The sequence below is a fragment of the Rhodnius prolixus genome, unplaced genomic scaffold, assembly GCF_049639745.1.
Source record: "Rhodnius prolixus isolate KJV_2025 unplaced genomic scaffold, Rpr scaffold_3, whole genome shotgun sequence".
NCBI classification, from domain to species: Eukaryota; Metazoa; Arthropoda; class Insecta; order Hemiptera; family Reduviidae; genus Rhodnius; species Rhodnius prolixus.
In genome coordinates, this window is record NW_027411603.1 from 48,006,056 (window position 1) to 48,029,014 (window position 22,959).

Sequence of the window (22,959 nt, forward strand, 5' to 3'; positions counted from 1 at the left end):
AAAGATTATTTAAAAATAATGCAATAATTGTCCGACTTTACATGTATGTAACTGTACACATGCAAACACTGGATATGAGACAATAATCTTTTTTCTTTTTTTTTTTTTTTAATGAATAATCTTTAAATATCTCTCCTTATTTTTATTGCTATATTGTTCCTTCTCTTTGTTAGAGAGTAAATAGTTGAAAGAAAAGTGAATAAGGTAAAAAATAAAAATAAATACCTTCAGGAAAACTTGTTTATTTATTATTTGACAAAAACTGTAAAGTGACACTTTTGTACGTGACAGGCGAAAGAGAATCGTAAATTCACTCTAGCTGCCACTGATCTTTTGATTGCCGCTGTTCTACAAGCCTAATTTGTGATTTGCGGTTTTTCTTTGACTTTTGTTGGAATATAGTTTTTTATTTCTGTCAAACTTACTCACTTTTATACTGCAATTAAAATACTTAGTTTGACTGTGATAATTTAAATATTTACTAGTAATTAAAGTTGAGTTATTTTTTATTTTTTCAGGCGGGAGCTTTTTCTAGAACTTGCCTAGAGAGTTGTTATATGTAACAAACCGAGGACTTCCTCTCTTAGCTTAGTGAAACCACCCCTGGAATTACTTGTGAAGATCTCTGTATTGGCACCAAGATATGGTAGTTCCTGACTGATGACTTTTCCTTAAAGAACCTAGGTAATTATTATTCGAAACGAATGCTCTCTGGCCTTTGCCAGACCTAGGTCTCGAGTGGCCTATCCTAACCAACAGAAAATCGTACCGCTCACCCAACTCTCCTATCATTATAGTATCCAATACGTCATGGACACGTTTATAAACTTGGCCCTCTGAATTACCTCCACTCCAAAGTCACCCAATCTGCAATGCACGAAGCTTTCTTTAATTCCACACCGTCTGACACTGTGTCTGCGAATTTCTTAAAATAAGAGGCGCTACTTTATATATGGTAATCAGGAAAAAATTATTTTTGAGAATTCTGGGGAAGCTGGGCCGCAATTTATTAAATCTAACATAATAATGAAAATATTTTTCTTTTTACAATTCGTAAGTTTCAAGAAAATGTAATTATATTAATTACGGTAGAAGATATTGTTATGAAAATCGTTCCTAGTACCTCAATTAAAATACAACATTTCTAATGGACTATCAACTTCGAATTTCTTCAATTGCAATACTTCTCCTTTCTGAAGTAAGAGAATGTTATAATTCTGTGGTTAACAGTACAATAGTAGACCGATAAAAATCTAATTCAGGCGGCAGTGTTAAAACGAAAGTATCTATTAGCGTAGATTTACCGTGTTGATGATGGCAGTTGGCCCAGTTATTAACCGGGCGCGGGGAAACCAACGTTTCTGCAGCGGTCGGTGTTCTCGCATGAATAGTTTCTGAGTCTGTGTATAAGTTACTTTCACCGACATTACCTTCACAAACCTCGCTGTGTTCTGTGTGTGTTAGTGAGTACAATTCGACAATAGGCACCAATGTAGAACACTTTCTACCATACAAGTTCAAAACCATTCTCCCTAACCTATAACGTTAACTTTACGTCTTCTATTTGAAAAACAACAAACAAAAACTATATTTATAGCTAATGAGGTTCAAATCTTGCTCAAAACTATTTATCAGAATCGTAAACTTTAATAAATGTACGTAATTATTGGTGTCCGTTAAAGGTATAATTGAAGTTAGTGAAAGGAAGTAAAGGCACATTTATTTTCCATTCCTCAGATCGCTAAATTCTATGAAAATGATTAGATAAGGGAAAAGTTGGAATAGGTGTCATTTTTTCTTTTAAATCAGCTTCGAGCCATAGCTACAATTGATACAAATAATGAATGGCAATTTAACATTAAAATATCCTACTCAATAATCGTAGAACGAACCTTTGGTCACTACTGACTAGAAAAAGTGCAAAAATACACGTTCATTTACAGATGAATAATTGTATTAAGGTAATACCAGGTACATTATGATTATCGGCGCATGACTATCATACCTCCAGGACCATCCTTCTTCCCATGTGCCTCTGCTAGATCAGCTTTAAGTTAAAAAAGTAATCGCCTATTTTTTCAGGCGGGGCTTAACGTCCAACTACCAATTAGGTGTCGTGGATGGAGGCGAATAGCAAACGTACTTTACTATTTCTCATTTAACCATTAAATAAAATCCAAGCCCAAGACCGGGAATCGAACCCAGTACTACAATGCTTATTAGCTTTGCAGGTCTCGCCTCTTAACCCGCTCGGCTACCGTGGCGCCTGTCAGCTTTAAGTAACCTACCCCAGCTTCGATTTATTAAAACTTATATAGCTTTTTTCTTTGTTTTATTGTGGAAAGGGATTAGCTAAGTGATTAGTGCACTGAATTCTTGGGTTCAAATCAGGTTCCTGCCATTAGATTTTCTAAGCGCTGAGCTCCGTACAGCTTCGTTTCTGGTGATGCACAGTGTACAGTGTTGTTAGTTACAAATGAACATTGTACGGAAGGTCGGCGGACCGCTCTAAAAGGCTCATTTTTATTGTTGATGAACCTTAAATTAAACAATAAAAATACATATCAGTAAATATATACAGGGTGACCAGAGTTATATGCTCCACCCACTTTTTTTTTTTAACGTCGGGAAATTTCGAAAAAATAAAAAACACGTATTTAATCATTTTTAGTCTAGTTTATTTTCAGTGATTGACCCATTTTTTTAAACCCCTGTATCTCGAGATACAGCATCTAACTTTTGTTTTTCAAATGAAACGTTATATTTTTTTTTTTGCATATTTTTATAGTATTTGAGCTCCTAAAAAAAACAAAAAAAAATTTTTGAAATCGGTTAGGTTTTTCAAAAGTTATGGTAATTTAAAATATGAAAAACAAATTTCATTTTATTGTCAAAATTACCTTATTTTTTTTAAAGAATCTGTTCAAACTGGGCACAATCAACGGACAGGCAACCCAAAACTCTGGACTCCCACGCTTTGCTTGTAGCAGCACTTATGTTGGCAAAGTCAAGATCTAGGTAGGCTAGAGTTATTCGACGTCTCAGATCATCTACTGAAACCAGGGGATTAAGGTTACTGTACACTTTTTTTTTTAGATATCCCCACAAAAAATAGTCCATTGGGGTTAAGTCCGGAGATGGAGGTGGCCATTGGATGGGACAATGAGTCCCTAAGCACTTTTCATGAAAATTTCTGTCCAGGAAACCTCGAACCACTCTCGCCGGTTCTGTGCCGGGCAACCATTTTGTTGAAAATACATATCTATCCGACGTTGTAGAGGAAAATCTTCAATCAGAACTGGCAAAATGTCTCTTAAAAAAGTTAGATACCTTACACCTGTTAAGTTCTCTCTGTAGGAGTATGGGCCGATTAGTTGATTTCCTAAAACTCCACACCAAACGTTTGTAGAAAAAACAACCTGAACGTCGAATTACTCTAGCCTGCCTAGATCTTGACTTCGCCACCATAAGTGCTGCTACAAGCAAAGCGTGGGATTGCAGAGTTTTGGCTTGCCTATCCGTTGATGGTGCCCAGTTTGAACAGATTCTTTAAATAAAATAACGTAATTTTGACAATAAACTGCAAATTGTTTTTCATATTTTAAACCACCATAACTTTTGAAAAACCTAACCGATTTCAAAAATTTTTATTTTGTTTTTTTTAGGAGCTCAAATACTATAAAAGTATGCAAAAAAAATATAACGTTCCATTTGAAAAACAAAAGTTAGATGCTGTATCTCGAGATACAGGGGTTTAAAAAAATGGGTCTATCACTGAAAATAAACTAGACTAAAAATGATTAAATACGTGTTTTTTATTTTTTCGAAATTACCCGCCGTTTAAAAAAAAAAGTGACTGGAGCATATAACTCTGGTCACCCTGTAAATTACACCCTGTATTTAATTATAAAAATACTGAATTTTCATTTAATTGCAACTGTATCAAAGTGATTTATAATGGATCACAAAATACTTGACAAGCTTAATGAACTTGCTGTTCCGCGAAACGTACAAACTCATTCCTCTTTGTACTTACAAAACTTCACAAAGAAATGTTCGTAAATGATGTATACTTATTTAGTTGAATTATTCATTCAATGTCTGGCCTTTTTTTTTCTCTTTGAAAACTTAAATTGTCATGGAAGTTTCCTTAAAGTAACGATTAACATAATTTTGGGACATCAATGTAAGATTAAATACAATTACATTAGTAATCACACTGGGTTATTTGTTTACCTACAAACACAAACAAACCTACTTATAAATATTTAACCCTGCAGGCCACATTTATTAATTCTATGTAACAAAAGTATATACAATAAAATTCTATATTTTATCGATGAGAAAATTTATTTGAATATTTTCTGTTGTAATTCCTGAGAAATGGAACATGACAGCTTATTTATTATTACGTTATTGCTATTTTATTTATTTAAGCTAATTTAATTTTAATTTTTTGTTCCTCGTTAATCCGCATCAACTCTAACGGTGAGAATGTTCTAGAATATTGGTAGAATATTTAAAAGTTTGTAAATTGAATGTTGTAATGGTACTAATGTAGTATGACTTTATGCTATATTAATAAAATATATTCGATGATCTTATCTGACGTAGCAGACATGTTTATTGTATCTCTGGCCAGTTTCGAACTTTCATCCATCCGGTCAGGAATACAATGAACATGCTTGCTACAGATAAAATCAATGATATTATCCAGCACTGCGGACACAACCACCTTTCAATAAAATATTTAATAGAAACTATTCGACTAATCTAAAAAAATCTAATGCAGAATTTCGCATTGCAAATACACATTTAGAGGTAATAAACAAGAAAAGAAATCTTGTTAATTCGAATGATAAAAAAAGTCAAGTCTTCATAAATGTAGTTACACTACTACACTTTTTGGTTAACCAATTAAGAATATGTTTAGATGTTTAGAAACAAAACAGAGAATACCTATTCTAGAACACGGTCGAGATAATATCGTATGTCCGTTCAAAACGAAGTTTAAGTTCTAGGTATGAGACCCTCTTTTTCCATCACAAGCATAGAATCTACTTTTATTAAATAATCTAAAAAATAGTTACGGGTAATTAGACTATTCCTTGGAGGGCATAGACATTAGTCCAACAACCAAAAATTGTTCAGAAATATTAATAGAGGAACGCACCTCCTGTCCACCAGTTTCCTGATGAAGACCTTATTAAGTTTCTGAAGTTTACTTATTACAACATTGAAATTATAGGGATAAAGTAGTGCTATAATTGTATATATTTTCGCAGGGATAACACAACCAGGACAGGAAATACAGCAATTCGAAATTTGAAGAAAATTTTATCAAAACTTTATCTCCTTTTATTTCGTTTTAAAATGGAGATAGAAACGTGGAATAGTGCACACATGTAGAGGTAAATCAGTACTATAATTGTACTTACGCAGAGATAACACTACCAGGGCAGGAGATACATCAATTCGAAATTTGAAGGAAATACAAAATTACCAGAACTTAATCTCCTTTTATTTCGTTTTAAAATGGTGATACAAAGGTGGAATAGTGCACAGATATCGAGGTAAATGAATACTATAATTGTACTTATTTTCGTGGAGATAACACAACCAGGACAGGAAATACAGACAATCGAAATTTGAATAATATGCAAAAGACCAGAAATTTATCTCCTTTTATTTCGTTTTAAAATGGAGATAGAACGGTGGAATACTGCACTGATTTAGAGGTAAATGAGTATTATAATTGTACATATTTTCGCTGGTATATCGTAATCAGAATAGGAAATACAGCAATTTGAAATTTGAAGGAAGCGCAAAAGAAGAAAATTTTATGGCCCTATATTTTCATTAAAAATAATGATGGAAAGAACGAATCTTGCACAATTGTAGAGGTAAATGATTATTATAATTGTACATATTTTCGCAGGGATAACACAACCAGGACAGAAAATACAGACAATCGAAATTTGAATAATATGCAAAAGACCAGAAATTTATCTCCTTTTAGTTCCTTTTAAATTGGAGATAGAAAGGTGGAGCAGTGCACACATGTTGAGGTAATTGAGTACTATAATTGTACTTAATTTCGAAGAGATAGCACTACCAGGGTAGGAGATACATCAATTCAAAATTTGAATAAAGTGCAAAAGACCAAAACTATATCTCCTTTTATTTCCTTTTAAAATGGTGATACAAAGGTGGAATAGTGCACAGATATCGAGGTAAATGAATACTATAATTGTACATATATTCGCAGGGATAACACAACCAGGACAGGAAATACAGACAATCGAAATTTGAATAATATGCAAAAGACCAGAAATTTATCTCCTTTTATTTCGTATTAAAATGCAGATAGAAAGGTGGAAAATACTGCTCAGATGTAGAGGTAAATAAGTATTATAAGTGAACATATTTTCGCAGGGATAACAGAACCAGGACAGGAAATACAGACAATCGAAATTTGAATAAAGTGCAAAAGACTAGAAATTTATCTCCTTTTAGTTCGTTTAAAATAGAGATAGAAAGGTGCAATACTGCACAGAAGTAGAGGTAAATGATTATTATAATTCTACATATTTTCGCTGGGATATCGTAATCAGGACAGGAAATACACCAATTTGAAATCTGAAGGAAGTGCAAAAGATGAAACCTTTATGGCCCTATATTTTCATTAAAAATAATGATAGAAAGAACGAATCTTGCACAATTGTAGAGGTAAATAAAGATTATAATTGTACATATTTTCGCAGGGATAACACAACCACGACAGCAAATACAGACAATCGAAATTTGAATAATGTGCAACAGAGCAGAAATTTATCTCCTTTTATTTCGTTTTAAAATGGAGATAGAAAGGTGGAATACTGCACGGATGTAGAGGTAAATGAGTATTATAATTCTACATATTTTCGCTGGGATATCGTAATCAGGACAGGAAATACACCAGTTTGAAATTTGAAGGTAGCGCAAAAGAAGAAAATTTTATGGCCCTATATTTTCATTAAAAATAATGATGGAAAGAACGAATCTTGCACAATTGTAGAGGTAAATGATTATTATAATTGTACATATTTTCGCAGGGATAACACAACCAGGACAGGAAATACAGACAATCGAAATTTGAATAATATGCAAAAGACCAGAAATTTATCTCCTTTTATTTCGTATTAAAATGCAGATAGAAAGGTGGAATACTGCACAGAAGTAGAGGTAAATGAGTATTATAATTCTACATATTTTCGCTGGGATATCGTAATCAGGACAGGAAATACACCAGTTTGAAATCTGAAGGAAGTGCAAAAGATGAAACCTTTATGGCCCTATATTTTCATTAAAAATAATGATGGAAAGAACGAATCTTGCACAATTGTAGAGGAAAATGAGTATTATAATTGTACATATTTCCGCAGGGATAACACAACCAGGACAGAAAATGCAGACAATCGAAATTTGAATAAAGTGCAAAAAACCAGACATTTATCTCCTTTTAGTTCGTTTTGAAATGGAGATAGAAAGGTGGAACAGTGCACACATGTAGAGGTAATTGAGTACTATAATTTTACTTAATTTCGCAGAGATAGCACTACCAGGGCAGGAGATACATCAATTCAAAATTTGAATAAAGTGCAAAAGACCAAAATTTTACCTCTTCTTATTTCGTTTTAAAATGGAAATAGAAAGGTATAATACTGCACAGATGTAGGGGTAAATGAGTACTATAATTGTACTTCCTTTTGCAGAGATAACACTACCAAGGCAGGAGATACAGCAATTCGAAATTTGAATAAAGTGCAAAAGACCAAAAATTATCTCCTTTTATTTCGTTTTAAAATGGAGATAGAAAGGTGGAATACTGCACTGATGTAGAGGTAAATTAGTGCTATAATTGTACCTATTTTCGCAGAGATAAGACTACCAGGGCAAGTGATACAGCAATTCGAAATTTGAAGGAAATGCTAAAGACCAAAACGTTATCTCCTTATATTTCGTTTTAAAATGGAGATAGAAAGGTGGAATACTGCACAGATGTAGAGGTAAATGAGTATTATAATAGTAAATATTTTCGCAGGGATAACACATCCAGGACAGGAAATACAAACAATCGAAATTTGAATAAAGTGCAAATGGCCATAAATTTATCTCCTTTTAGTTCCTTTTAAAATGGGGATAGAAAGGTGGAACAGTGCATACATGTAGAGGTAATTGTGTACTATAATTGTACTTAATTTCGCAGAGATAGCACTTCCAGGGCAGGAGATACATAAATTCAAAATTTGAATAAAGTGCCAAATACCAAAACTTTATCTCCTTTTATTTCGTTTTAAAATGGAGATAGAAAGGTGGAATACTGCACTGATGTAGAGGTAAATGAGTATTATAATTGTACATATTTTCGCTGGTATATCGTAATTAGGACAGGAAATACAACAATTTGAAATCTGAAGGAAGTTCAAAAGAACAAAACTTTATGACCCTATATTTTCATTAAAAATGATGATGGAAAGAACTAATCTTGCACGATTCAAGAGGTAAATAAGGATTATAATTGTACATATTTTCGCAGGGATAACACAACCAGGACAGGAAATACAGACAATCGAAATTTGAATAATATGCAAAAGACCAGAAATTTATCTCCTTTTATTTCGTATTAAAATGCAGATAGAAAGGTGGAATACTGCACAGAAGTAGAGGTAAATGAGTATTATAATTCTACATATTTTCGCTGGGATATCGTAATCAGGACAGGAAATACACCAGTTTGAAATCTGAAGGAAGTGCAAAAGATGAAACCTTTATGGCCCTATATTTTCATTAAAAATAATGATGGAAAGAACGAATCTTGCACAATTGTAGAGGAAAATGAGTATTATAATTGTACATATTTCCGCAGGGATAACACAACCAGGACAGAAAATGCAGACAATCGAAATTTGAATAAAGTGCAAAAAACCAGACATTTATCTCCTTTTAGTTCGTTTTGAAATGGAGATAGGAAGGTGGAACAGTGCACACATGTAGAGGTGATTAAGTATTATAATTGTACCTATTTTCGCAGAGATAACAATACCAGGGCAAGTGATACAGCAATTCGAAATTTGAAGGAAATTCAAAATTACCAGAAATTTATCTCCTTTTATTTCGTTTTAAAATGGTGATACAAAGGTGCAATAGTGCACAGATATCGAGGTAAATGAATACTATAATAGTACTTATTTTCGCGGAGATAACACTACCAGGGCTGGTGATACAGCAATTCGAAATTTGAGGAAATGCTAAAGACCAAAACTTTATCTCCTTATATTTCGTTTTATAATGGAGTTAGAAAGGTGGAATGCTGCACTGATGTAGAGGTAATTGAGTATTATAATAGTAAATATTTTCGCAGGGATAACACATCCAGGACAGGAAATACAAACAATCGAAATTTGAATAAAGTGCAAAAGAACAAAACTTTATGACCCTATATTTTCATTAAAAATGATGATGGAAAGAACTAATCTAGCACGATTCAAGAGGTAAATAAGGATTATAATTGTACATATTTTCGCAGGGATAACACAACCAGGACAGGAAATACAGACAATCAAAATTTGAATAATGTGCAAAAGACCAGAAATTTATCTCTTTTTATTTCGTTCAAAAATAGAGATAGAAAGGAGGAATAGTGCACACATGTAGAGGTAAATGAGTATTATAATTGTACATATTTTCGCAGGGATAACAGAACCAGGACAGGAAATACAGACAATCGAAATTTGAATAAAGTGCAAAAGACTAGAAATTTATCTCCTTTTAGTTCGTTTAAAATAGAGATAGAAAGGTGCAATACTGCACAGAAGTAGAGGTAAATGAGTATTATAATTCTACATATTTTCGCTGGGATATCGTAATCAGGACAGGAAATACACCAATTTGAAATCTGAAGGAAGTGCAAAAGATAAAACCTTTATGGCCCTATATTTTCATTAAAAATAATGATAGAAAGAACGAATCTTGCACAATTGTAGAGGTAAATAAGGATTATAATTGTACATATTTTCGCAGGGATAACACAACCACGACAGCAAATACAGACAATCGAAATTTGAATAATGTGCAAAAGAGCAGAAATTTATGTCCTTTTATTTCGTTTTAAAATGGAGATAGAAAGGTGGAATACTGCACGGATGTAGAGGTAAATAAGTATTATAATTGTACATATTTTCGCTGGTATATCGTAATCAGAATAGGAAATACAGCAATTTGAAATTTGAAGGTAGCGCAAAAGAAGAAAATTTTATGGCCCTATATTTTCATTAAAAATAATGATGGAAAGAACGAATCTTGCACAATTGTAGAGGTAAATGATTATTATAATTGTACATATTTTCGCAGGGATAACACAACCGGGACAGAAAATACAGACAATCGAAATTTGAATAATATGCAAAAGACCCGAAATTTATCTCCTTTTATTTCGTGTTAAAATGGAGATAATAAAGGTGGAATACTGCACAGATGTAGAGGTAAATGAGTGTTATAATTGTACATATTTTCGCAGGGATAACACAACCAGGACAGGAAATACAGACAATCGAAATTTGAATAATATGCAAAAGACCAGAAATTTATCTCCTTTTATTTCGTATTAAAATGCAGATAGAAAGGTGGAATACTGCACAGATGTAGAGGTAAATGAGTATTATAATTGTACATATTTTCGCAGGGATAACACAACCAGGACAGGAAATACAGACAATCGAAATTTGAATAATATGCAAAAGACCAGAAATTTATCTCCTTTTATTTCGTATTAAAATGCAGATAGAAAGGTGGAATACTGCACAGATGTAGAGGTAAATGAGTACTATAATTGTACATATTTTCGCTGGTATATCGTAATCAGAATAGGAAATACAGCAATTTGAAATTTGAATAAAGTGCAAAAGACCAAAATTTATCTCCTTTTATTTCGTTTTAAAATGGAGATAGAAAGGTGGAATACTGCACAGAAGTAGAGGTAAATGAGTATTATAATTCTACATATTTTCGATGGGATATCGTAATCAGGACAGGAAATACACCAATTTGAAATCTGAAGGAAGTGCAAAAGATGAAATCTTTATGGCCCTATATTTTCATTAAAAATAATGATAGAAAGAACGAATCTTGCACAATTGTAGAGGTAAATAAGGATTATAATTGTACATATTTTCGCAGGGATAACACAACCACGACAGCAAATACAGACAATCGAAATTTGAATAATATGCAAAAGAGCAGAAATTTATCTCCTTTTATTTCGTTTTAAAATGGAGATAGAAAGGTGGAATACTGCACGGATGTAGAGGTAAATGAGTATTATAATTGTACATATTTTCGCTGGTATATCGTAATCAGAATAGGAAATACAGCAATTTGAAATTTGAAGGAAGCGCAAAAGAAGAAAATTTTATGGCCTTATATTTTCATTAAAAATAATGATGGAAAGAACGAATCTTGCACAATTGTAGAGGTAAATGATTATTATAATTGTACATATTTTCGCAGGGATAACACAACCGGGACAGAAAATACAGACAATCGAAATTTGAATAATATGCAAAAGACCAGAAATTTATCTCCTTTTATTTCGTATTAAAATGGAGATAGAAAGGTGGAATACTGCACAGATGTAGAGGTAAATGAGTATTATAATTGTACATATTTTCGCAGGGATAACACAACCAGGACAGAAAATACAGACAATCGAAATTTGAATAATATGCAAAAGACCAGAAATTTATCTCCTTTTAGTTCCTTTTAAATTGGAGATAGAAAGGTGGAGCAGTGCACACATGTTGAGGTAATTGAGTACTATAATTGTACTTAATTTCGAAGAGATAGCACTACCAGGGCAGGAGATACATCAATTCAAAATTTGAATTAAGTGCAAAAGACCAAAACTTTATTTCCTTTTAAAATGGTGATACAAAGGTGGAGCAGTGCACACATGCAGAGGTAAATGAGTGTTGTAATTGTACATATTTTCGCAGGGATAACACAACCAGGACAGGAAATACAGACAATCGATATTTGAATCAAGTGTAAAAGACCAGAAATTTTTCTCCTTTTATTTCGTTTTAAAATGGAGATAGAAAGGTGGAATAGTGCACACATGCAGAGGTAAATGAGTGTTGTAATTGTACATATTTTCGCAGGGATAACACAACCAGGACAGGAAATACAGACAATCGATATTTGAATCAAGTGTAAAAGACCAGAAATTTTTCTCCTTTTATTTCGTTTTAAAATGGAGATAGAAAGGTGGAATAGTGCACACATGCAGAGGTAAATGAGTGTTGTAATTGTACATATTTTCGCAGGGATAACACAACCAGGACAGGAAATACAGACAATCGATATTTGAATCAAGTGTAAAAGAACAGAAATTTTTCTCCTTTTATTTCGTTTTAAAATGGAGATAGAAAGGTGGAATAGTGCACACATGCAGAGGTAAATGAGTGTTGTAATTGTACATATTTTCGCAGGGATAACACAACCAGGACAGGAAATACAGACAATCGATATTTGAATCAAGTGTAAAAGACCAGAAATTTTTCTCCTTTTATTTCGTTTTAAAATGGAGATAGAAAGGTGGAATAGTGCACACATGCAGAGGTAAATGAGTATTATAATTGTACATATTTTCGCAGGGATAACACAACCAGGACAGGAAATACAGACAATCGATATTTGAATCAAGTGTAAAAGACCAGAAATTTTTCTCCTTTTATTTCCTTTTAAAATGGTGATACAAAGGTGGAGCAGTGCACACATGCAGAGGTAAATGAGTGTTGTAATTGTACATATTTTCGCAGGGATAACACAACCAGGACAGGAAATACAGACAATCGATATTTGAATCAAGTGTAAAAGACCAGAAATTTTTCTCCTTTTATTTCGTTTTAAAATTGAGATAGAAAGGTGGAATAGTGCACACATGCAGAGGTAAATGAGTGTTGTAATTGTACATATTTTCGCAGGGATAACACAACCAGGACAGGAAATACAGACAATCGATATTTGAATCAAGTGTAAAAGACCAGAAATTTTTCTCCTTTTATTTCGTTTTAAAATGGAGATAGAAAGGTGGAATAGTGCACACATGCAGAGGTAAATGAGTGTTGTAATTGTACATATTTTCGCAGGGATAACACAACCAGGACAGGAAATACAGACAATCGATATTTGAATCAAGTGTAAAAGACCAGAAATTTTTCTCCTTTTATTTCGTTTTAAAATGGAGATAGAAAGGTGGAATAGTGCACACATGCAGAGGTAAATGAGTGTTGTAATTGTACATATTTTCGCAGGGATAACACAACCAGGACAGGAAATACAGACAATCGATATTTGAATCAAGTGTAAAAGACCAGAAATTTTTCTCCTTTTATTTCGTTTTAAAATGGAGATAGAAAGGTGGAATAGTGCACACATGCAGAGGTAAATGAGTGTTGTAATTGTACATATTTTCGCAGGGATAACACAACCAGGACAGGAAATACAGACAATCGATATTTGAATCAAGTGTAAAAGACCAGAAATTTTTCTCCTTTTATTTCGTTTTAAAATGGAGATAGAAAGGTGGAATAGTGCACACATGCAGAGGTAAATGAGTGTTGTAATTGTACATATTTTCGCAGGGATAACACAACCAGGACAGGAAATACAGACAATCGATATTTGAATCAAGTGTAAAAGACCAGAAATTTTTCTCCTTTTATTTCGTTTTAAAATGGAGATAGAAAGGTGGAATAGTGCACACATGCAGAGGTAAATGAGTATTGTAATTTTACATATTTTCGCAGGGATAACCCAACCAGGACAGGAAATACAGACAATCGATATTTGAATCAAGTGTAAAAGACCAGAAATTTTTCTCCTTTTAGTTCGTTTTAAAATGGAGATAGAAAGGTGGAATAGTGCACACATGTAGAGGTAATTGAGTACTATAATTGTACTTGATTTCGCAGAGATAGCACTACCAGGGCAGGAGATACAGCAATTGAAAATTTGAATAAAGTGCAAAAGACGAGAAATTTATCTCCTTTTAGTTCGTTTTAAAATGGGGATAGAAAGGTGGAACCGTGCACAGATGTAGAGGAAAATGAGTGCTATAATTGTACCTATTTTCGCAGAGAGAACACTACCAGGGCAAGTGATACAGCAATTCGAAATTTGAAGGTAATGCAAAATTACCAGAACTTTATCTCCTTTTATTTTGTTTTAAAATGGTGATACAAAAGGTGGAATAGTGCACAGATATAGAGGTAAATGAATACTATAATAGTACTTATTTTCGCGGAGATAACACTACCAGTGGTGGTGATACAGCAATTCGAAATTTGAAGGAAGTGTAAAACTATTAAATTTTATCATCTTATGTTTCCTTTAAAAATGTAGAGGATAGGTGGAAATACTACATCAATTTATAAAAAAAATTTCTTTTGGACATGTGTTAAATCTATTTTCGATTATGATATTTAAAAAAAATCTAATATTTTATTATTATGTTATGAAGCAATTGGTATTATTTGGAAATGATAAACTTATTTTGTAAAATTTGCAGGTATTTCGTTGGCCACAAAAAATGAACAAATAAAGGACAAACCAAAATCTGGTTAGCTGTGGGTCAAAAAATTAAGTCATCGAGATGTGATGTTAATATGGGGTCTTTTAATATAAAGGGAATTCCTAAACATTATTGCATGAAAGTGTAGTTGAAAAGGTAATCGGTAACTCGAACACTAGGTGATTTCCCATTCGAGCGATAATGAACGATTCAGGGAACTTCTAAATTCTCTAACACATCTAAGTTTTGAGCTTAGTGGAGCTGAAACCCATCAATGTTGGTGTATACTTAAAAATCGTCAAAATAAAATTTTGAAAATTTAGACATTAGCAGAAGAGAGAAAGTACGAGAAAGAAACGGTACCTAATTAATTAATTTGTCTAAGGTAGTAATTAGTTAAGTTTAATAATATTTTATAATTTATCTAAAGTAGTAATAGTTAAGTTTATTAATATTTTATTAAAGTATTAATAAATTGTAGCAGGTTTTTACGATTTTAGACTTTAATACAATTTGCTAAACGGTTATCTTTGTTTTGTAAGAGAAAAAAAAGAGGGTAAATAACGTAGTGCAAAAAGAAAAGTACTTGAAATAACTAATGATCTCTTCAAGATGAATAATAATAGTTAATGTATTGTATATTAATCTAGTTGTACTTAATTAATAGAGCCAAAAAATTTTCTAATAATGATTGATGATTGGGTGAAACTAAGAAATTAAAAAAAAAGTTAGCTGATAAATCTCTTATATTTAATGACTCTGAATCTTAATAAACAGATGTACGCAAAACCTCAATTAGCTATACATTTTCTTTCTCGCTTTTAATTGTATTTTAATTGCTCTTGTTTTAGGATAGACATCAACAATTCGTGAAGGTAATAGATGATTTTGGACAAAGTGGTGGTTTATTCACATGTTAAACATGAGACATATTAAAAAAATAAATCAACTTTCATTTTGTTGAAATAATTACGGAACAATAAGAAAGTCGTTTTATGTTTAGGCTTTGTGACGGTAATTATGTTTTATTTTTAGAAAAGGTTGTCATTTCTTGCTCAACGGGTGACATCTTAATTGTACATTGTGAACGTGAGGCTTGGATGAGAGAGCACATTCTAGCGGGAACAAGCCTTACCTATCTATTACAATAGGCCTTCAGACAGTTTCTGCTACTTATATGCATCATTAACCAATTCTGTTAGTTTCACTTTGCACTCTTTAATTTCTAAGAGATTAATAGTTTCTTTGTTCAGTTTCATTCATTCATTCATAACCTTTTACTGCGATGAATTTTCCATATTGTTAAATTAACATGCTTTTTTTTATTTTTTTACTTTCTTTTATAGCTTTAAAGAGTATTAATTGTAACGAACTATGTTGTTTTTCCACAGTAGAGTTTACTCCGTGTGGAAGCTTATGACGACCAAATCCCCAGGGAAAAATGCTAATAATGTGACCGCTACTAGAATTAGGCAAGGTGGAAGGCAATATTTAATTGAAAAAAATACTTATGTAAGTAATAAGAATACGTATAAAATGTGGAGGTGTAATGACCGTACGACCGTTTAAAGACTTGAAAGGTTTAAGATATACTGATTTTTCAGCTCCCACCACATTCTTCAGGAAGCATCTGAAGAGAATGTTAGACTGGATTCAAAAGTGTGGAAAAATTGTTCTTGCAATTGAGAATAAATTTCTGTCATCGATCTTACTTTTTTTTACCAGGTGGTTAGTTTCTTGAAACTGATGATTAGAAAACTGGAGCACAACTACACACACTGAGAAATGGAGATAAATTATGAAAAATAAGAAGATTGGAATGTGATTGGGAAATGGTGAAAAGATGGATGGATCGATGGATTCAGACATTTGACTTCGTACATTAAAGTGAAAGGGAGAAATGATGTAAAGTTGATAATAACTGCAAGCTGTAGAAATAATGATCGTATGTAATTTTTTGTATACAGGGACTATAACTTTAAGTAGAAAATATTAGAACGATAAGCTACAAATAATAATGTTGGGGGTTATATTGGCACTAAAACATTATATAAATTTTATGATGTAAATATAAGAAATTTTGTACCCATATTATGTTCTATAAAATACTATTTTGAAGAAACGGATTTAATTGGTTGACATTGGAAAGAAGTAAATTCAATTACCTAGCGAATACTCAATATTCTTGAAGAGAGAACATTTAATTTACCCTATACAATTGTAGTGAGGTGGTTTATCTAAGCTCCGGTGTTGAAACTTAGCGATTTATCAGTCTTCAGTGATATTGTAAATAAATATCATTAAAATATTTTGTCAATATGAATATTACGTGACAGAAATGCCAATCATCAACAAACAAAAATGAAGTTAATAAGATAACTGGTGTATTGCAACCACGAAGTTATTTCACGGTGTTATTTCAATAAGCTGAGACGATATACCCAGTGAGTCTTACTACAATACTCTTAACTAGGGGAGTTATACCTTTTAGGCTGATAATCGACTTAGAGTGGAAAGCAGACTTTTTTTGAGTAAAAAACTCGTCAGAGCCAAACTAAAACACTTGGCTTTGAACTCCCTGTCGCTGTATAGCTCTTTAAATTTTATAACAACTGTCTCCTTTTCACCGTGAATTTTTTTTGGTAAGATTAAAATCTTGTTATTATTTCCGTGTATCTCGCTTAACCATATGCTTCAATGTATCCTCAATACTTGTATACTGCCTCTCTTTTAACAAATCTGCTATCGCATGCTTTAATCAGCGGTAATGCGTGTAAATATAATGTTCATTCTAATATAATGAGGCACGTAGAAATGTGTAAGATACTGGTATTTCAGGGCGCTCAATTTCATTGTTTTAAAATTTTGAAGGAATCAAATGTCTGTCTGAATACTATTGGAGAGATCTGTGAAGTTTTATTTTTAGAAACACAATACTTAGTACCCAAAGTTTGGTTTGAGATACACGGTATTCAGTAAGTCACACAGTTGGCTATTTGCCCAACTCTGACAGCCTAATATTTGGGATTATTATAACTTTCAGTCCCATCTACAATGAGAAAATTTTAGGTTATCCCCAATGTTCGGGCGTAGTTTTTTAAATAACGAAAGGAAACTCAGATTATTTGTACAAAAATCTGGAGGTTGGCCCTTTTTATTTAGACGCAACAGTTATGGTTTCTTCGGGTGAGACAGAGATCTCTAGTTTGAGAGAAATATTGCTGCTGCTTTTATTTGGCTAAGCCTTCACTTATTAAAGAATTTAGTCTAATAGTAGTTAAAAAGTTCGTTCTCATTAATTTTAAGCGTACAAGGAAATGCAAGCATTAGTTCATTAGTTATTTAAGTAATTTTGATTTATTTTTTTCCAGAGTGGTTTATAAAGAAGACAGTTCAGGTCAGTGTGGAAATAAAGATAATGACTGTACAGAGTGTAAACATGGAACTTTTACTTTTCATAGGAGAAAGAAAAAAATATGATATTCATATTTAATAGCATTATAGTTTCAACATCTCTCGCTCTTTTCAGTTATTCATCTAGTGAAAATGGTAACAGGTAAACATATCTTTATTTAATATACTAAACATGGAAAAATGTTCTGAATTTTTCAGTTTCGTGCATTGTTTGCAATATGAAATGGAACAGCAGAGTATGAATATGAATTACTTTCACTAGCCGAGTCATAACTTTCATTTTTGCAATTCATCATACACGCACACATTATACAGCTATTCTATTTGGAACAGTGACCTTGAGGGTAGTGTCCAACAGTGACCTTGTAAAAAACAATACTGAATGGGTTTTCTGCAAAGCTCGTATAATAAAGTAAATAAAGCTACAGTATTTCTTGTTTGCATTATACTGTAATTAAGTAGTTCATTATAATTGTGATTCATTATAATTGACATACAATTTTTCTCAAAAAATAGGATTTATTTAAAAAATAGTTCTTGCGGATCTAATGAAAATTCAAAATTTGCACTATCACAACATCTTTTTCTTACGAAGAATAAGAAATATTAAGAAAATGTTTTCGATTTTTATATCCGAGGATACACGAGAAAAGCGGAATGTTATTTGATAAACTAATACTAATAAAAACAATGTGGTTTAACTTTGAAACCTCATGAACCTTCTTATCCATGTTCTATACTTTTACTTTGGGAGATGCCCCATCTTCATTCAAATATACATTATTATTTTTGACCGTTATAAATACATAACCACAAAGGATAGAAAGTTCTTGTTTTTTTATTATTTCTTTCCAGATCCATTGAGCGCTGGAAAAGCATCTAGTACAATAGGGAACCAACAGAGATAAGTAAACATTGAAGTGGGGTAGTGGCTTGAAGTTGGTGGGAGACAAGGGGGTATACTACTCTCCTAAAACTTCTCTCATCTGGTGCAGTCTTCAGGAAAGACATACACGGATTACATTCGCATCTCTTCATATCTTCTTTCAGCGAGGTCCCCAGGTAACTAATTCGGCACACTCTAAACATATCTTTCTTTGGAAAAATTTGGTTTTTATTACTCAGTAAATTAGTTATTTTTGTCTGATTAATTTAAGATGTGGTTAACAGTAAAATAATTCCTTATCATAAAATTTAAATCTTGGTAAATTTAATTGGATCTACATGCTTGTATTCTAAAAAAAATTTGCTCATTCAATTTTCTGATTCCCTTATGAGCAAGAATCGTTATCTTGATTCTCATGCCAATTCAATTTTTGTATATAGAATAGAGATAATAGAACATTTCACGACGTTTTGTATTTAAAATCTCTAATAATTTGATACTGCTATAGAAAACATGACATTAAAATTACTCTAGGACAAAACTGGAAAAAGTTGCAAATATTCTCTTCTGGTGGGTATTTAAACGAATATCACATTTGAATTGATGTGATTTTTCATTACTGAGTTATATTGAGACACTCAGTTCTGATCAATAGCTAAATTCCTTTGATTCCAAAAAAGCTGAAAAATACATAAGGGCCTGTGAAGTTGTAGATGTAACTGCAAAGTCTAAGCTCACTCACTCTAAAACATCGAGCACTTTTAAACAATTTATTTTCATCAATCAAAAATTTTGTTAACAGGGGCAATACATTTTTTTTACCAAATACGGAGAGGCTAGAGGGAGATCCCTCAAAAAAGTGACAGGGTTTTTTTTTTTATTACATTCTGATGAAAATAATATAACAATTTCTTTACTTACAACTCATTAGACAATTTTAATAAGCAGCTTGGCTTTGCTAAAGTAAAGACTGCGTTAATAAAAAACTTTGCATATTAGGTAAACTTATTTTTGTATAGAATCTGTTTGCTGCTAAATCTGAATATCTTTACACCAAAACTTCTGAAAATCATATGTGGTACTATAGTTAGTATATTCTATCGGAAAGCACAATTTTTTTTTCTCAGCTACTATCTTAGGCTCATTCGGTCGTTTTTTAGAATTTGCATGTCACAATATTAGAGTACAGAGTAATTTTATAGAGAATCTAATAGTGATAATAAAAAAAGCTCATTCATTCACTGATTGTGGTCAGCATAACTTAAAAACGGAAAAACTACAGTGCACAAAAAAACTATTTATAGAATGTAATATGGTGAGAGAGTGGTTTAGACCAGACGGCCACTGTCGCTGCTATCCATGTAACGTTCATGGTAAACCATTGTCACAGAACACATACGCAAGTGCAATTAGGCCTCAGTCACAAAACCGGCTGGCTAGGGGAGCCAGATCGTTTAAGCTGATATTGGACACCTAGAAAAATAGCAAATCTAGGATTTATCTAGGAAAATTTCTAAAATCGGACTAAATAAAAGTTCATAGATAATTATAGACAATCCACAATAATGCTGTTAATAATATACTGGACTGCTTAATATATTCATTTCTGATTTCATTTAGATTAATAAAAGCATTTCTGGCTTAATCGTTGTAATATGGTGGCTAAAGCAGATGCCAATTAGGTGGAAATCATGCATGTAAATCTTCCATTAGATTTTAAGCGATCCGGTTTATGTATGTGTCGCTAAAATAATCCAAATTATTATCGTAATAACTAAAATAAATTTTATTTGTAGATAAACTTTATATATTGTTATTTTTGGAAACTGAATTAGCTTTCAGTGCCAAATAATCGTAAATTAAAAGGAACACGTTCATCCCACTTTCTATGAAGGGTTTAAGAAAATGGTTTTATTTGGATGATCTAACATATATCAAATTCTTTGCACATTTTAAGCTTCTTCACTTATCTTATCACGTAACATTTTACAAAACTATTGTATTTCATTTTTTTTTTCCTCTCGAGGGCAAGGTTAAAGCCGAAAGAAAAAGTTGATAGATGACTAATCTATTATCTATTAAAGCGTAACCAAGAAAGAAAATTGTCAGAAAAGAGACACAGTGTCTAACTTTCTTTTACCTTTGTTTACTTTTTATCTGATCTTACTTTCTTTCTGGTATTTCATCCGAGAAGTAAACGTTTTAGAAAAGAAAGAAAACTGCAGTCCTTGAAATTCATAATTTTATATGTATCTTGAATTAGATCTTGTCATTTGACCGACAAAGAGTTAACCAGACCAGAACCAACTTGTCCCAGTAAACGTCAAACTCACATACACTCACATTTATGAATAGTAAAAAAAAGGGTGCTTTACTAGAGTTTCACTTTTTACGCTTCGTATAGTTTTACTGAGAACGCTTATACCGAAGTTCATTGTTTAATGCAGTGAATTGTTTGCATTTCTACATTTTTTTTCTCTTTTTGTAATTAACTTACTAAAAATAATAGAATCTAAGCAAAGTATTAGTACTAAAAGGAAATATTTCAATCGTGCAGTTTTTTCTAGAAATACACTTTTTGAGATTCCCATAAATACGAAAAGTTTTATTATTATTTATTTATTTATTTATTTATTTTTATTGGACAGCAAAACTCCAATTCGGAAAGTAGACTCTTATCTTGATAAACCACTTTTATAACTAACTATACAGCCAACCCTGCTTTCAGTGACAATATTATCAGACGTTTATGAACTGTTGTCTCCTCATATTACCGGTCAGTAAATTATGCAGGGATGCATTTATTCGGAGCGGTAATAGTTTTGGAATCGACGCAAGTACCCTTGCTAGATACCATTAACATTTTTTCCCTCTGGTACCCGACTAACTTTCTGAACTTCATCTTAAACCATGCCCCTCTTTCTCTTTCTTTTCAGTCTAGTACTTGTGTTCCCTCCTTCGGAAGGGTCATCATTGTAATCCACAATGATGGTGGTTTGTCTTAGACAATTAAGGTTCTTTTTTTGTGAGGGAAGAGTATAGTGCACTGCGTTTGATTCAGTCGCACACAATCTATTAGTAGTATACTGTCTATTACGCCCCTTGCTAGTGCGGAAGAAGGCACGTACCCTAAAACACCTCCTTTCAAATCATTAACTATATGTTTCTAGAATGATGTATTCGTTGCAGTCCAATAGAAGGGAGAATTGGAATCTCTTCTAATCTCTGCTACCTCCTAACATCGTACTGTAATGTTCTTGTCCCGAGCCTAGATAAAGAAAATCCGTCAGCCTGCGGTTTTTCAGAACATGCAATGGAAAACCTAGGAGAAAAATTGTATTCAACAATGTACTTCCTTTCGTACTGAGTAACTGTATGCGTAAACCTTTCATTTTAACGTTAATAGTTTTCCTTAAATTAGCAAAAAAATGTTCTTTAGTAAACCAAATATTTCTACAAAGACTATATTATGTTTTTTTTTTCTATAAAGACAGTACAACGTGCAGCAGTTTAGATGTTTTATGGGACTCGGTTCACTTCTTGGATTTTATTTAATGCGATAAATAACCAATTTAGTTAAAGTATGTTTATAATCCGCCTCCGTCCATAAAAATTGATCGGTAGTTTACCTGAAAAGCTTACCTGAAAAAATGGGCAATTATTTACTTGTATAATAGTTAATTTACTTTTGTTAGTTAACTTTATTAACTTGTTCAAATTGATTGAATCTTTCTAACGGTATTTACGACAGGACTAAGTCTTCTGTTTTTTCTATTGAAAATTTTTGTATTTCGCTGTACATTTTTCATTTCAAGGTGATTCCACTTTCTATTCAGTACAGAGACAGATTTAGTCAAAAAGTTCAGTTTATAAGAAAATGTTCCGACCAAGTCAAGAAATTTTGAAGTCAAAATAAACAAAGTATGGCTATTTTAAAAAGATTTATTGTATATTATGATGATTTAAAAAAAAAAAAAAAGGTTAATTTTCTAAAACAGTTCACACCTGCCAAGAAAGAATTTATCATCTACACGTGATACACGAATTA

General features: G+C 32.2%; 1 protein-coding gene across 19 annotated transcripts in view; it reads left to right on the top strand.

The window, feature by feature from the left end:
* Positions 1-22,959, top strand: part of LOC141453245 (uncharacterized) — a 35,240-nt gene that overhangs the window by 6,720 nt on the left and 5,561 nt on the right. The window contains exons 1-8 of one of the 19 annotated variants that reach the window (XM_074126211.1): positions 8,120-14,118; positions 14,286-14,309; positions 14,609-14,970; positions 15,463-15,808; positions 16,003-16,123; positions 16,216-16,556; positions 17,983-18,167; positions 18,881-19,087. The gene's annotated coding sequence lies outside the window, so the exon portion shown is untranslated. Of the gene's footprint in view, positions 1-518; positions 685-8,119; positions 14,971-15,462; positions 15,809-16,002; positions 16,124-16,198; positions 17,896-17,982; positions 18,168-18,223; positions 18,438-18,880; positions 19,088-22,959 lie in introns of those variants that run through there. The other 18 variants (XM_074126216.1, XM_074126215.1, XM_074126214.1 and 15 more) reach the window with 18 other exon arrangements.